Raw genomic sequence first — 17,111 nt, forward strand, 5'->3', positions numbered from 1 at the left:
TAAAAAAACATAAAGCCAGAGGCCTATAGTATGCAAGTTGACTGGCTGCAGAAGCTGGCCTGTCCTGGAATTGGAGGTGCAAGCAAATTGGTCTTGTTTCACTGTTGCTGTTTTGTTGTGCATTGTTCTGTTGAGAATTACGGGTACGCTATTTTGATGCTGGGATGTGTGGTGACATGTGGGCTGCGCCCAGCACATCCTTGGGTGTGGTGGCTATTTTTGCAAACAAGGCATTTGACTTAATATTTCAATATACACGTGATAAATGAATTAATCTGAATTCAAAGTATTTTGAGATCCATAAATGAACTTTCAAAATGTTCTTAGTTTTTTTAAAAAAAGATACAGCACAGTAAAAAGCCCTTTTGGCTATTTTGATAGGAGCAGACTGGCTCTGTGGCCTACAATCAACGAATAACAATGCCAAATTGAAATGAACTGAACATTCCTAGACTGTTTCAAAGACTCTAGTTTGATGGTTTATATTATGTGTTTTATCATTCTTTTTTGTCATCTGCATGATTTGTTCTTGTGTGTTGGGTGTTTGTTGTTTTCTTTGAGCAGGTTCCATGCTTCTTTGTTTCATGGCTGTCCAGTGGAAGACGGATATCAAGGTTGTATATTGCGTATATACTTGATAATAAATGCACTTTGAACAAACCTGTGCCATCCAATTACACTCATGGAATACAGGGGATTTATGAAGCTTCCTCCCACCACTCCCACTTCATTGGATTTCTGTTGGTAGTAATAAAACTTGGCTGAGCTGAGGCTGTCATTAGACTTAATTAAAGAAAATGCCAAAAAAAACAGAAGTTTGATCTGGAATGCCCCCATCTTTACTATTGGAAACTCCCTGTGCTTCAATCCTCCAACTATATCAGCTGTGGATGAAAGCCAGTATTCCTAGTATACAGATTTTTGCATCAGAACTAAACAGTGCATGTAACATTTCCAATATAACATGAACACGCACGCACACACACCAACACACACACCCCCCTCCCCCCCCACAATAACAGGATCTTCTGGTCAAACAGTGCGGTGCTATGCAATTACACCCAAGTGATTGATTAACCCACAAAACTTGTATGTTGAGGATTCTTTTCTCAAATTGTACCCTCTGATACCCACTGATAAGAGATTCCACAGATGCTAGAAATCTTTAACACAGCTGGAGGAAATCAGCAGGTCAGGCAGCAACCATGGAGGGGAATAAAAAGCCAACATTTCAGGTGAAGACACTTTTATCAATACTGGAAAGGGGACAGAACATTATTTGGGCTTCTGCCTCCAGCCTTTTACATGTGTTGCATCTTAAATATGTTGTCTTGGTGGGCCTTTGTATTGATAGGCAGCCATATTTCTTACTTGCAAACAGTTCACGTCAGTGGGAATGGAATCCTATTGTAGTCAGGGCAGGACCTGTACTACAATAGACTTTCATTCCAATTATGTTCTTCCTTGTATAATTATGTTTACATTTTCATTGTGAATGTTGTGTCTCTGATGCTATGTAACTGTGATGTTGCAGCAAATTCCCCATTGCACCCGAGCATGCATATGACAAACTCAACTGGCTACTGCACTTGTCTTGCTCAACTAGTCCACCGATTCAAATTTCCTTGCAGTTTGATATTACAGGTTTACCAACATTTCAACACCTCACAAGTGTGACATTTATCCCCTTGCACTTTGCAGAACCTTTTGCATAAACTCTATAAGTGGTAATAGCCCAGATCTGAGCCAAAAAGCTAACAATACAACTTCTCCAAGCAACCTACTGAGTCTAGCCTTGTCACACTTGTGACAAATCAGTGGCCACATTCCAACTACAAAAGTCAGGAGCAAACGAGATCCCAAGGATTTACTGGTGCTAATGGTGTTCTAATCATGACCATTTTCAAGAATGTTTGTATTTACGGTATTCAAAGGTGATATAAAGGGTAAGATTTAAAAAAAAATCAAAATACTGGGTGTCTGGAATGTGCTGCTTGGGATGGTGGTAGAGGTAGCTATATTAGGACTTGAGACATTTGGATCAGAACATCAATGTGAAGAAAATGAAAGAACATGGACACTATGAAGGCAGAAGAGATTTGTTCAGTTGGCCCTTTAATTACTAATTTAATTGGTTCAGCACAACATTGCGGGCCAAAGGGCCTGTTCCTGTGCTGTATTGTTCCACGAGGTTCTAGCTGAACGGGATCAACCACAAACTACAGAGGTCTCTTTACTTATTGCCACAAGGAAGTCTTGACTAAGATCATCAACCCTGTCCAGCTACAGCTGCTTGTCAATCGCATCATCAATCCAACCATGACAACATCTAATGCAAGATACAGCCACTCTCCCAAACTCCTTAAAGCCACAACTCTAAACATCAGGGCAGTGGAACATCTATCAGGGATTCAATTACCTTCAAGTTACTCATGCTAGTGTGCACGCCAAGATCAGCATCCAACAAAGCTGTCAACACACCAACTTTTGATCTTCCAAATTTTGAATGGCAACAGACCCAATCTTAATGGGAAACTATCCAACCTTTAATCAATGTTTTGATAGACTTTGGTTCTCAGAGTTTCAGTACAGACAATACAATGCACACCTGCATGCACAAGGGAGAGCCAAATATTTAAATTGTTGAATGAAAGGCCGCAAAACAAAATTCCTCTCTTCCATTTGTTCCTGCTGTACACTCTTCTCCAAATGGTTCACAGTAGGATCGTGGATTACCTGCCACATCTCCGACCACAGCCTGACAAAGACAGACACTGAGCAAATTCACAAATCACCTTCAGCGTGCCAATACATCTTTTGATCAACAGATGAACAGCTAAATTCAACACTATCAACCAGACATAAAATCCACCATCAGGTACTTTGTACATGTAACTGTGTCTTCTCTGGGTTTCAGACACTTTAGAACAGAGGTAGCAAGCCTTATTGACATTGATTATTGCATTTGAAACAATAATTATAGATTTTAAGGATGAGTTCTGTGTAGCTTGTGTAATTTTTTTATTATTAACAAAAGCATGACAAACAAATAAAGCACTTAGAAAACCTGCTCAAAAATGATTAATCTTTTAAAAAGACAATTGAAAAATCATTTCTGAATAGTTACTGTTCCTCACAACAAATGTGAACATGAAATTATAAGCTTTGGGGATATTCACAAGGCGTATAAGAAAAGTAAACATTTTACTCCCAGTAAGAGTTTCATTGCGGCACTAACGATGACAACTATTTTATATCAGAATTGTATTTACTTGTTTTGAGAACTTTGCACATAGCACTAGTTTCATCATTAAGTCTACTCCTATACACAGACTTGAACATGTTCACTGAAAATAATGACTCACAATTATATTCACGGAGGTGCTAAACAACATGCAGTATTTACTATTATTGCTGAATAATCAGTCTTCACTCATGACAGAAAAATATAAGCAAAGCCATTACCAACTGGCCTATTATTGTCCAAATACAGATATGGTCACTAGGTTCGCGAGATTTCAAGACATAGCATGCATTGTCACATGTCAGTGCAACTGTCTAGCTGGCACCAAACCAGGGTGATACATTTCTTGTGAAAACATCTCATTGCTCTCAGGTTGTGAAAAAAAACACATCATTCTCTGCTTCATTTGGCAGAAAAGATTTCCATCATCTTTTTTTGGGTGGGGTTCAAAGAATCTAGGGACAGCACTGAATGCCATGTGCTAATGAATTTTTTTGCAATTGTCATCTCAGACATGTGCCTCAGGTTCACCACCCTTGCATTAGAAAATACTAAACCACAGAATAAAATTTGGTATACTTTAAAAAAAAATCACTGTATATTTTGCCTCTTGGCCTTGTACCATTATACTAAATAAAAAAGAATATTGATAGCAAATACACTGAACTTCACAATGAGTTTAAAACTGGAAACCAATATGATCAAATACTTGTAGGCAAAGATGGCCCAAGTTTGACTTGTGTTAGATACTCATATTTCAGAGCTTTGCCTGTGCTTACTGTACTCAAGATTTCTTCGTGAATCTTACGGCACTGACAATGTTTTCAACATAGCACAAAGCATTTTAAAAATGGCTGGGTGCTGTTGACATGGCAATGGCTGATGCAAAAATAGGTAGACTCAGACAAAATGAAAACCAAAGCAGTTCTCCACTCGCAGACAGCCAGGCTGCAACTTCTGTTAGGTCAGATCCACCAGCACCTCAAGTCGAGGACAGTAAGTCACGGCTGAGTCGGCACCATGGCAGTGGTTTACAGCATGGCCATCCTGAAATAACAAACTGCAGAGCTGCTGGAGCTGGCAGGAAATGCATCCAAAAACTAAAAAACAAAGCACAGTACCTCCAGTCACTTGCAGCTTGCCATCCGAGGCTTTGAAGAGTTGGATTTTTTTTAAATCAAGGCAACCACTGTAGGGTGCCCTGTCATTTCACAAATCCCTAATTGGCAAAAAGGACTGCAGAAGACTGAAGATCAAATTTCATTAGCTCAGGACTAACTGTTTAATCAGCGACAGAAATTTGAGGATCAGCTGGAAGGATACCAGACTTCTGGAATTTGATTAGAAAAAAAAACTTTACCTCCAAAAGATTTGAGAACAATTACATGATGCAGATCAAAGTCCAACTAAAATTACTTTTGCATTTTAGTATATCACAGAGAAGAGGCCGCTGTGTGGTCCCTTACCTCTTTTCACCTGTTATCACCTTCCCCTGGGTCCCCTCCTCCTCTTTCTCCTATGGTCTACTCTCCTCTCCTATCAGATTTCTTCTCCAGCCCTTTACCTTTCCCACCCACCTAACTTCACCCATCACCTTCTAGCTAGCCTTCTTCCCACCCCCACCATTTTATTCTGGCATCTTCCCCTTCCTTTTTAGTCCTGAGAAGGGCCTCAGGGTCCATAGATACAGTCTGATCTGCTGAGCTCCTCCAGCATTGTGTACGTGTGTTGCTTTGGACTTCCAGCATCTGCAGACTTTCTCGTGTTTGTCTCTAATCTGCTGTATAAGGTCAATACAAATCTGCTAATTTCTGTCCAGCACAGAAAGTATTCCATCTTCATAATCAATATTTGTCCTCCAAACTTTGATCGTAGGGCCAACTTTTCATATGTTGCAACAGGAACCACACTAATGTTTTAGTATGAGTGTTTTGCAACATAATATAAAGAGTGATAAGACTTGCAAGTGCTTTCTCCAACTACATATTAAAATAGATATCACCAGCTTTGGGGTTCCCCCTCCTACTGACTGAAACCAATGAGGCAGATTGCCAAACTAAACAAATTTAGCATCGGACCAACAAAGTTAACATCTCATTTATGGAATCCCCAGGTTTTGGTGTTGATTAATATTGACTGAAGATTTAGATCGCATGCAACTACAGCATAAAAAGCATGTCCATCTGTTTGGAGTGTAAAGTGGGATAACAGTTTAGATTCTGGCACAGGGTGATAAAATTCTGTTACAAGTGTTAGTTGTACTGCCCACCTTAACTGTCAGGGTGAGCATGGCACAAGAACACTGTCAGCCTGTGGCAAGAGACTGAACCCTGAGACACCTTGTGCAAGTAGAGGTTCAGGAAGACAATTACAAGGCAGGGCATTGGGTTCTGATTCAGAGTTTTAAAGCTCATCTTTATTTGCACATTGTTGTTTGTCAATCTTTGTTTATATATAGTTTTATTTACAGAAATTTTATTGCTTTCTTTATTGACATTGTATATGTTGGCAAGAAAATGAAGCTCAGGGCAGTATATGGTAGCATATTATAAATAATATATTTAGTATGATGCTTGCTGCTCCCAAGGGAAGTCCCCTGTGTTCGAGATCTCTCTCCCTTGATGCTGTCAGAGGGCAGTATTGAAATTCTGGGTCTGAGATTTATAGACTTGATTGTAGTTCATTTGGACTATTTTAATTTTATGTTGCCCCTTGCATGATTTGTTTGGTTTTTTTGGCACATGGGTGTTTTGATGTTTTTTTGAACCTTTTCCACAGCTTTACTTGTTTCACGGCTGCCTGAAGAAGATGAATCTCAGAGTTCTAATCCCCATAATAAATTTGATAATTAATGTACCTTGAACAAGGAAGCCTTGTCATGTTGCTCAAGTGCACACTGTAGATGCATTCTGTAGTTAGTGTGGAATGAAGGAGCAATTAGGCAGCATCGAACAAGGTGCTGGTTTGTGAATGGTGCTGAACTTCAATTCCAGATGCAACTTGATGTTTTGTTTCCTTGCAAGGTCACTAGTTTTAAAGCTAATGAACTCAGTTCCGGCACTTGTGGACTGCTTGTGGAACTGTGGAGAATGCATTCAGTTTTGGTTACTGAAGGGAGGATGAACAGGCTTTAGTGAGGGTGTAGAAGAGGTTTACTAGGATGCTGTCTGGATTAGAGGGCCTATATGAACTATGAGGTGGAGATGTCTGTCAAAGGAGGTGCAAGACACTCCTTCCCTTTGCTAGCCTGCAAATCATCCTTGGGCAAGGTGCTTAGCCTCAGGATCAAGGTCACACGAAACCTTGGGAGCAGGTGGTGGATGGTCATATGAGCAGCTGGTGTACATCACAAGTCCTGCTCATGAGATCATTGACATCAATCTCTGAAGACTATTCATAATTGCTGGGGTTGTAGCGGTGTGCTACATGCAGCGCTAAAATTACGGCAGGGACTCGGTAACTGCAGTCGAAGGAAAAACTTTATTTGAAATCCTCAGCCTCACTTTTAAGCCTCCCTCAACCTGCCCCCCGTGGCGCAGAGGCTCCAAAGCTCTGTGCTCGCAAACCCCCATAGGCTATCTCCCTTAGCCGGAAAGCTGGCTAATTGTGAGCCGGTTCGGATGTGCCAGGGAACGGGTCGCCACATAACCCCCCCCCCCCCCCAGAACCGGCGATACACCCCCCAATGTCCACAGTCTGGGCCGGAACCTGCTTGGGAGGTCGGCCTCTGCGCCGAGGTGCCGGAAACTCGACCGGTTGCGCCAGGTCCACATGGGCCGGTTTGAGTCGGTCCACCGTGAAAACCTCCTCTTTCCCCCCAACGTCCAGCACGAACGTGGACCCGTTGTTCCGGAGCACCATAAACGGCCCCTCGTATGGCCGCTGCAGCGGTGGCCGATGCCCGCCCCTTCGTACAAACACAAACTTACAGTTCTGCAGGTCTTTGGGTACGCAGGTCGGGTTCTGCCCGTGCTGTGAAGTGGGTATGGGGGCCAGGTTACCGAGCTTCTCGCGTAGTCTGCCCAGGACCGCTGCGAGATCTTCCTCTTGCCCCCGTGGGGCTGGTAGGAACTCCCCGGGGATGACCAGGGGCGCGCCGTATACCAACTCGGCCGACGAGGCGTGCAGGTCGTCCTTGGGTGCTGTGCGGATGCCGAGTAGGACCCAGGGAAGCCCGTCCGCCCAGTTGGCTCCTCGCAGGCGGGCCATCAGGTGACGGTGAAAACGCTCCACTAGCCCGTTCGACTGTGGGTGGTAGGCAGTTGTGTGGTGCAGCTGAGTCCCCAAAAGGCTGGCCATAGCTGACCACAGGCTGGAGGTGAACTGGGCGCCTCTGTCGGAGGTAATGTGGGCTGGTACACCAAAGCGAGATATCCAGGTGGTGATCAGGGCTCGGGCGCAAGATTCGGAGGTGGTGTCGGTGGGCGGGACCGCCTCTGGCCATCTTGTGAACCGGTCCACGATAGTCAGGAGGTGCTGCGCTCCGTGCGACACTGGCAGGGGGCCCACGATATCCACATGAATGTGGTCGAAACGCCGGTGGGCGGGATGGAACTGCTGCGGTGGGGCTTTGGTGGCCGTCTGGCAGTGCATGCACGTTTTGGCCCATTCACTGACCTGTTTGCGGAGTCCGTGCCAAACGAACCTGCTGGAAACCATCCGGACAGTCGTCCGGATGGAGGGATGCGCCAAGTTATGAATGGAGTCGAAAACACGGCGCCGCCACGCTGTCGGGACGACGGGATGGGGCTGGCCGGTGGCGACGTCACAGAGTAGGGTCCTCTCACCCGGGCCTATGGGGAGGTCCTGGAGCTGCAAACCGGAGACTGCGGTTCTGTTACTCGGAATCTCCTCATCTGCCTGCTGTGCCTCTGCCAGTGCCTCAAAGTCTACCCCTTGGGAAAGGGCATGAACGGTAGGGCGAGAGAGCGCATCCGCCACGACATTGTCCTTACCCGAGACGTGCCAGACATCTGTCATGTATTCAGAGATGTAGGACAGGTGGCGTTGCTGGCGGGACGACCAGGGGTCGGACGCTTTCGTAAACGCAAAGGTAAGCGGTTTGTGGTCCGTGAACGCGGTGAAGGGCTGACCTTCTAGGAAGTACCTGAAATGCCGGATTGCCAGGTAGAGCGCCAACAGTTCCCGGTCGAAAGCACTGTACTTGAGCTCGGGTGGCAGCAGTGTTTGCTGAAAAATGCCAGGGGTTGCCAGCGACCTGCGATGAGTTGCTCCAGCACCCCACCGACTGCTGTGTTAGATGCGTCCACTGTGAGGGCGGTAGGGGCGTCCATTCTGGGATGTACTAGCCTTACGGTGTTCGCCAAAGCTTCCTTCGTTTGAACGAAAGCGGCGGCGGTAGAACTTGACCATACCTACGAATTCCTGAAGGCCTTTGACCGTGGTGGGTCGGGGGAAGTGGCGGACCGCATCTACCTTAGCGGGCAGAAGGGTTGCCCCGTCTTTAGTAATCCTGTGGCCCAGGAAGTCAATGGTATCGAGTCCGAACTGGCATTTGGCGGGGTTGATTGTAAGACCGTACTCACTCAGTCGGGCGCAGAGTTGACGGAGGTGGGATAGATGCTCCTGACGACTGCTGCTGGCTAGGAGGATGTCGTCCAAATAGATGAACGCGAAGTCCAGGTCCCGTCCCACTGCGTCCATTAACTACTGAATCGTCTGTGCGACTTTCTTCAGGCCGAATGGCATGCGGAGGAACTCGAAAAGGCCAAACGGGGTGATGAGAGCCGTTTTGCGGACGTCGTCAGGATGCATCGGGATTTGAGGGTACCCTCGGATGAGGTCTATCTTGGAGAAGATCCGTGCGCCGTGCAGGTTTGCTGCAAAGTCCTGAATGTGCGGCACAGGGTAGCGGTCCGGTGTGGTAGCCTCATTCAACCTGTGGGAGTCTCCAGACTCCCGTCGCTTTGGGCACCATGTGCAGTGGGGAGGCCCATGGGCTGTCGGACCGCCGGATGATCCCCAATTCCTCCATCCTCTGGAACTCCTCCTTCGCCAGTCGGAGCTTGTCCGGGGGAAGCCACCGAGCGCGGGCGTGGAGGGGTGGTCCCTGGGTCGGGGATGTGGTGCTGTACGCCGTGTCGGGGCATGCGGTGCCAAAACCGATGGGAAATCCGCCAGGACCCTGGTGAAGTCGTTGTCGGACAGCGTGATGGAGCCGAGGTGAGGGGCTGGCAACTGGGCTGCACCCAGGGAGAACGTCTGAAAGGTCTCGGCGTGTACCAGTCTCTTCCTGGGCAGGTTGACCAGTAGGTTGTGAGCCCGCAAAAAATCCGCACCCAGAAGCGGTTGGGCTACGGCGGCCAGTGTAAAGTCCCACGTGAACTGGCTGGAGCCGAACTGTAGCTGCACCTGACGGGTGCCATAGGTCCTTACTGTGCTGCCGTTCACGGCCCTCAGGGGGGGCCCCGGTGCCCTGCTGCAGGTGTCGTAACTCGTCGGAGGTAAAACGCTGATCTCGGCACCAGTGTCGACCAAAAACCGGCGTCCCGACCTTCTGTCCCACACATACAGGAGGCTATCCCGATGGCCAGCCACCGTAGCCATCAGTGGCGGCTGGCTCTGGCGTTTCCCGGGAACTTGCAGGGCAGGCGACAACGGCGGGCTTCTGCGCCCCACTGCTGGTGGTAGAAGCACCAGTGTTCATTGGGCCGGGGGTTGGCGGGCTCTGCGGCCGGCCTGGACTGGTTTGCTGCTGGGAGCGTGGCTGGGAGATCTGTGCGATGGACGCCCCGGTCACCTTCTTGGCGTTCCACAGCAAGTCCGCCCGGGCTGCCACCTTCCGGGGGTCACTGAAATCCGCGTCGGACAGCAGCAGGTGTATGTCCTCGGGCAGCTGCTCCAGGAATGCCTGCTCAAACATGAGGCAGGGTGTGTGTCCGTCGGCCAGAGACAACATCTCATTCATTAAAGCTGAAGGAGGTCTGTCGCCCAAGCCATCCAGGTGCAGTAAACGGGCAGCCCGCTCGCACCATGAGAGTCCGAAAGTCCTGAGGAGCAGGGCTTTGAATTCTGTGTACTTGCCGTCTGCCGGGGGCGACTGTACGAACTCCGCGACCTGGGCCACTGTGTCCTAGTCGAGGGAGCTCACCACGTAGTAGTAGCGGGTGTCTTCTGAGGTGATCTGGCGAACGTGGAATTGGGCTTCGGCTTGCTGGAACCATAGGTTCGGTCGCTGTGTCCAGAAACCCGGCAGTTTCAACGAAACCGCATGAACAGAGGCGGCGTCGGTCATTTCTGGTCCAAAAATAGTTTGGACCATCGGGGTCACCAATTGTAGCAGTGTGCTACATGCAGCGCTAAAATTACGGCACGGAGTCAGTAACTGCAGTCGAAGGAAAAACTGTATTTGAAATCCTCAGCCTCACTTTTAAGCCTCCCTCAACCTGCCCCCCATGGCGCAGAGTCTCCAAAGCTCTGTGCTCGCAAACCCCCATAGGCTATCTCCCTTAGCCGGAAAGCTGGCTAATTGTGAGCCGGTTCGGATGTGCCAGGAAATGGGTCGCCACAGGGTCACTGATCTTGTAAAAGTACTCCCCAAAAGGCAGAAACGGCAAACTTGTGTATAAAAAATATGCCATGAACAACCGCAGTCTTGGAAAGACCATGACTGCCCACGTCATTCAAAAAGGCATACAAGGAATGAATGAAATGAGCTATAAAAGAGAGATTGGACACACTTGGGCTGCATGAGTTCTCTAAAGAGGCAGAGGCCAAGGGGAGAGCTGACAAATGTTTTTAAGAATACAAGATACAAGATAAACAGTCTGCATCCATTTCCCCCAGTGTCAAACATCTAATACTAGAGGGCTTGCACTCAAGGCAAAATGGTGCAACCTCAAAGGAAATGTGGAGGTCAATGTTTTTAAAAAGTTGGTGGGTGCCCAGAATACACTGCTGGGGCTGTGGCAGAGGCAAATATGATAGAGGCTTAGATAAATACAAGAATACTATATGCAGGGAATGCAGTGATATGGATATTGTGTAGGCAGAAGGGATTAATGTAGTCAGACATTTAAGTAACAATTAATTAGCTCAGCACAACAGTGTGGGCCAAAGGTCATGTTTCCTTCAGCTATCTCCAGTCAACCAATGGTTAAACATTTAACAAATGGCAGGAAAGGCACTTCAAGAGCACAGAGAACATTTTAAAAAACCCATGTGCACAAAAACATCAGCAACAAAGCTTGTAGAGGCTCAAACACCTCACTTGTCTACCTCCCAGAAAAAACTTGCTGAGACAATCAATTTAGCTTCCAATAAAGGAGTCCAATATTATTTGGAGAATTCCCACTGCACTTCAAACCCCTATTAGAGGCTGAACAAAATAGAGTCAGATCATAATAGCACAGAAGCAGGCCTTTTAGCCTATCTATTCCTTGGCAAATTGTTATTTTAACTAGTCCCATCGACCAGCATGTGGACCATACCCTCCCATCCATGTACCCACTCAAATGTCTTAAATATTGAAATCAAACCCACATCAACCACTTCCACTGGCATCTTGTTCCACACTCTCGGCACCCTCTGAGTGACATTCTCCATCATGGTCCCCTTAAACATGTAAAGGGGGTTTCTTCTTTTTTTGTTACTGTGTATGTAATCAAAAGGACTTCTTTGTTTTGTTAAAAGCAGGAATGCTAATTTACTGATAACGAGAATGGTATTCCTTTGTAAACCAAATGGAGATTAATGTTCTTTCTTCTGAGTCTGTAAGCTTTTGTTGACGGGCTTTTGGGCAGATCGGCGCGAGGGGGGTAGAGAGAGGACGCAATGCTGTAAACTGGGCAAGGAACGGACCCCAAGCGGGGGTCCGAGGCCAGGAGGTACTCCGAGGAGGGGGGGATGAAGCTAGACGTGCTTGGTTGACCACTCGGAGGGTCCTGAGCTGCGAGTCGAGGAGTTCGGAGGAGATTGAATGGTGGCCAGAAGACTTCAGTAATTGAGCTCCAACGGTTGTGCACGAAGTGGTTTGGACCTTTTCTTTATTTTTTTCTTCATATATACTGTATCATTATTAATCACTTAGTTATAGTAACCTTTATAAATTGTACTCATTTAATCACATATGGTGTACTGTCTGTTTCTGGGCGAGGCGGGGACATCACACAGCATCCACACCAGCTGATTACCCAGTTTGGTGGGGCCGAAGGCTGCTCCCCCTAGACGAGAATGAGCTGAGCGAGCCTGAGGCGACCCAGGGGGTTACAAACATTTCACCTTTCATCCTTAACCCATGACCTCTAGTTCTAGTCTTGCCCAACCAGTGGAAAAAGCCTGCATTTAACCTATCTCACTCAAATTTCCTCTCATTCTACATTTTAGGGAATAAAGTCCTAACCAATTCAACTTCTCCCTAGAACTCCAGTCCTCAAGTCCCAGCAACATCCTTGTAAATTTACTCTGTACTCTTTCAATCTTTCTGATCTACTCATAGGAAGGATAAGACCAGAATTGTATGCAATACTTCAATTTAACATCTTGCACAGCTTCAACACAGCATCCCAACCCCTGTATTGATTACATTGATTTATGAAGACCAACATGCTAAAAGCTCTTTTATGACCCTATTTACACCTGAGATGCCATTTGATGAGTTACAGCTATGCATCCTTAGTTAAGCAAAGCACCATTTGCCTGTGCAAATTTAATTATGCTTCTGTTGCAAAAATAATCATGGAGACTTTAAATGCATCAACATGCCTTGATGCTCGAATAAATGCAATGCAGAATGCGTTTGTGTATTTAGAACCAATTGACAAGCAGATTTAACCCCTATCGGTGGAACACCACTCACCACATTTAAGTCTGAGAAACTTCCTCAGACCTTGTCTATCATTGTGACCACATCCTCTAGATTTCATTTCCCTTCATCTTTCCAGCTAGCTACTTGTGGCACCTTTATGCCTGTGCATACAAACCACACTTCTTACAGTTTCTGCCTGTCTGTTCTTAGAATTGAGCCTGTGGAACACTACGCTCTTTAGAAATTACTAGCTGTTAAACCTCAAGAATTTAACCCTTGCTCCTTCAGCAGTTTACCAAGTACAATGTTTAGTGTGTAATTTACTACATTCCTATTTGCATGTTTCTTGGTTGCTCTTTGGTTCCTTGCACGTCAACTTGGGTGCATCGTAAGACCACAAGACACAAGAGCAGAGTTAGGCCATTCGGCCTGTCAAGTCTTCCACTATTCCATCATAGCTGACTTAACTTTCTTACCCAACCTCATTCTCACCCCTTCGCCCCATAACCTTTGACACCCTCACTAATCAAACTATCAACCTCCACTTTAAATATATCCGAAGACTTGGTTTCCCTAGCCATCTGTGGCCGTGAATTCCACAGATTAACCACACTCTGGTTAAAGAAATTCCTCCTCCTCTGTTATAAAGGGACATCCTTCTATTCTGAGGCTGTGCCCCCTGATCCTAGACTCCTCCAGTACAGGAAAGATCCTTTCCATGTCCATTTTATCCAGGCTTTGATAGGTGTCACTGAGATCCCCCTCGTGAACAACCATCTGTACTCATTACGCTAGCGTTGTGCAACAGTTTTCAGAACAAAACAGAACCCACTTACTCTCACTCCAGTAAATGGGCAGCGTGATAGCGAAGTGGTTAACAGTTCAGGTGACCTGGGTTCATTTCCCACTGCTGCCTGCAAGGAGTTTATAAATTCTTCCCATGACCCATTTCTTCCAGGTGTTCTAAGTTTCCCCCCAGTCCAGAGATGAAATCAGGGGATTGATGGGCAGCATGCCTTAAAGGGCCAGAAGGCCCTATTCTGCATTGTATCCCAATAAATAAGCTTTCCTTACAGAAAGCACTATCAAGAAAATAGTGCACACATCAAAATCCACATCACTTGCAAGGCCTTGTCTGCTATGTCACGTGATGGAAGGCATTTTAAATGGCATAAAATGAAGGCTAGTGCTAGTTTCCCCAATGTTTAATCATAGCAATCCAAGCATGAATATCTCCTTACAGTTTTGAAGGTTTGCTGCACAAACTGGCTGCCCCTTATAACTGTCCTGTTGTATGCTTTCAGCCCAAAATACATCAATCTCTTTCCCACTTCCATCAATGCTGATTGACCCTCTTGAGTTCCTCCAGCAGTTTGTGTTCTTGCAGTTTCCAGCATCTGTTGTCTCGTGTTCTTTATAACTACCACAGACCACAATTGGGAGCATTGTACAAACTCTGAGCACTCACTGTAGGCAGCACACAAAATGCTGGAGGAACTCAGCAGGTCAGGCAGGATCTAATGAATGAATAGTTAATATTTTAGGCCAAGACCCTTCATTTGGACTGAAGGAGAAGGGGGAAGAAGCCAGACTAAGGCTTGGGGGAGGGGGAGGAGGAAGGGAAGGAATACAAGCCTGGAGGTAAGTGATAGGTGAAACCAGGTGAGGTGGAAGGACTATGTGTAGTGGGGGGGGGGGGGGAGGAGGTGGTGAATGAATTGAAAAGTTGTAAAGCGATTGGTGGAAATAGTAAAGGATTGAAGGAATCTGAGTAGAGGACAGTGGACCATGGGAGGAAGGGAAGGAGGAGGGACACCAGAGGAAGCTGATGTGCAGATGAGAAGAAAGGGCATGAGGAGAGCCAGAAAGCAGCACATGCCTCAAACCTTTATACCCATTTCTGCTTCCCAATACCTGCCTGAGACTACAGAGAGTCAACCCAAGTTTAATGGAATTACAGGTAGACAAAGGATAACCTGCTTTAGGGCCAGCCTTAACAATTAATCTATAGTTTCACAGCAGATATTACTTCCAAAGGAATTTAAACCAATTGTTCATTTAACAATTAATTACACACAAACCATTCAAACCCTCTGTGCTGTTATCAATGGCTGACCAGGCCACAAATTTGTTTCCCACAACAACCTCTTACCTCTTCTCCCCCACCCAACTTTTAAAAAATATTAACATTTGCACTGAAGATAAAGTCTCTGGAGGACTTACTTTGCTGCTTAAAATGACTCCTGGGAGAAAAAAAATTGCCCAAGTCACCTAAAATGCAAACCTGTCCAAAACCATGATATCAACTTGTAGGTTCTCCCACATCCTCACATCATACTGTCAGGGATTAGATGGCAACAGACATTAAAAGAAAAAGAGAACCAGCCTTCAAATATAGTTACAAGCTATATCAATTTTAAAATTAAAAACACAACCTCATAAGCAGTACTATCCACAGCAGGAAGTTGACTGCTTAAAAGATATGGTTTGTAAATTGACATGACCATGAGGTATTCTCTATGCAGCAATCAAAAGCAATATTGATTGACCTGTATCAGATGCTGTGCCAGACACTGTCAGTTATTTTGATTCATTGTGATGGAGATCAAAGAAACAACCATCAACCTAGCACATCAAACATTTGCTTTACCAGTAATTGAGATATGTCTATCATTAGCTCTAATCTTGGGAGTATGGGATGTCCTGTTTTAGACCATCCGTGTGAATTACTCTGACATGACATCCAACATTGCTGCGGCAGTTACAACGTGCTTTCAAACATGCAGTTCAATGGAATCTAATTTTGTACTTAAGTAAATGTTTTCAAATTGTAATAATGATCTTGCTGCTCTTTGTTGTTGAGTATCAAAACAATGCAGCTTTGAGCTCAGCTAGTCTTAAGAGGGTCTCCAAAAGAACTGCTGTTCGATGTGATGAATAAAGATCTTCATATCGGCCTAGTATGGAAACAGCAATGCTCAAGAACAGAAAAGCCTACAACAGTGTTGAGTACAGCCTAGTCTATCTCAGAAAAAAAACTCTACAAGCCGTCATTTTCAAGGACCCTACAACTTACGTTCCCAAAATTAGTTTATTATTTGCATTGGTCATCTTCTTTTGCACACTGGTTGTTTTTCATTGTGTAGTTTTTCCATTGATTCGATTGTATTTCTTTGTTCTACTGAGAATGACTGCAAGAAAATAAATCAGAGAAATACATGGCCATGTACAAACACTTTGATAGTAAACTTACTTTGAACTTTGATATTAAGCAGCTTTAGAGACCAGTGACTCAGATCAGTCGCCTGCTACCAATTCCCACCACCCCCACAACCCTCCGAACAACCTCACAGACTTTGTTTCAGTCAGTGTAGTTTGACAGTTCTCACCCTAAATTGCAGCAGGTCCAAGCCTGTCCTGTCCAACCCATCTTCAATACAATCCAGCCATTCCGGTAGCAATACAGTAAACTCCAGCGACAAAGAGACAAACAGGATAAGGGATCAGGCAGAGATCGACTAAATATGGGAAAATACATCATCCAAGCAATAAATATACATTCAGCATATTGTCCAAACAAGAGATTTTTAGGCTAAGATAGAGATTTCAGCCTCCATGTCTGTGATTCACACAAGTTTGAGATATTGTTCCACGAAACAAAATGTTTATTGACTCAAGGGGTGTTGGTTGAGTACAAAAGGAGAATATATGCTTCAGTTTTGAGACATTGTTAGACTACATCTGCCACGTTGTCTGCAGTCCTGATCTCTAAGGGAGTTAATGCATTGGAAGCAATTCAGAGTTTACCATTCTAATGTGTAACAAGCAGGTTGTCTTGCATAGGGAAGGCTGGACAGGCACTGTGAATTAGAGGTGACATCACTGAACCAGAAATCATTTACTTCAGTAAAGAGTTTAGTGCAGGGTGGGGTGCTCCATAATTCTGGATCTGAGTTCTGAAGTTTATTACTTAACTCGAGCAATTTCTTCCATAAAGTGTAATGAAGTGCAATTCAATTTCAGGTTCAATGTGCCAGTTAAACAAAAGAAAAGTTAAGTTGACCCAACTTTTTGACCTGTGTTCAAAGGATCTTGTTTGCT

General features: G+C 45.4%; 1 protein-coding gene across 3 annotated transcripts in view; it reads right to left on the reverse strand.

Moving 5' to 3' along the window:
• The window catches only part of spsb1 (splA/ryanodine receptor domain and SOCS box containing 1), a 74,870-nt gene that overhangs the window by 35,314 nt on the left and 22,445 nt on the right, over positions 1–17,111 (reverse strand). The window contains exon 1 of one of the 3 annotated variants that reach the window (XM_059952287.1): positions 16,400–16,736. The exons of 1 other annotated variant lie outside the window; for it this stretch is intronic. The gene's annotated coding sequence lies outside the window, so the exon portion shown is untranslated. Of the gene's footprint in view, positions 1–16,086; positions 16,169–16,399; positions 16,737–17,111 lie in introns of those variants that run through there. One more of the 3 variants, XM_059952286.1, reaches the window with a different exon arrangement.

This window comes from Hypanus sabinus, chromosome 27 (assembly GCF_030144855.1).
Source record: "Hypanus sabinus isolate sHypSab1 chromosome 27, sHypSab1.hap1, whole genome shotgun sequence".
In the NCBI taxonomy this organism is placed as follows: domain Eukaryota; kingdom Metazoa; phylum Chordata; class Chondrichthyes; order Myliobatiformes; family Dasyatidae; genus Hypanus; species Hypanus sabinus.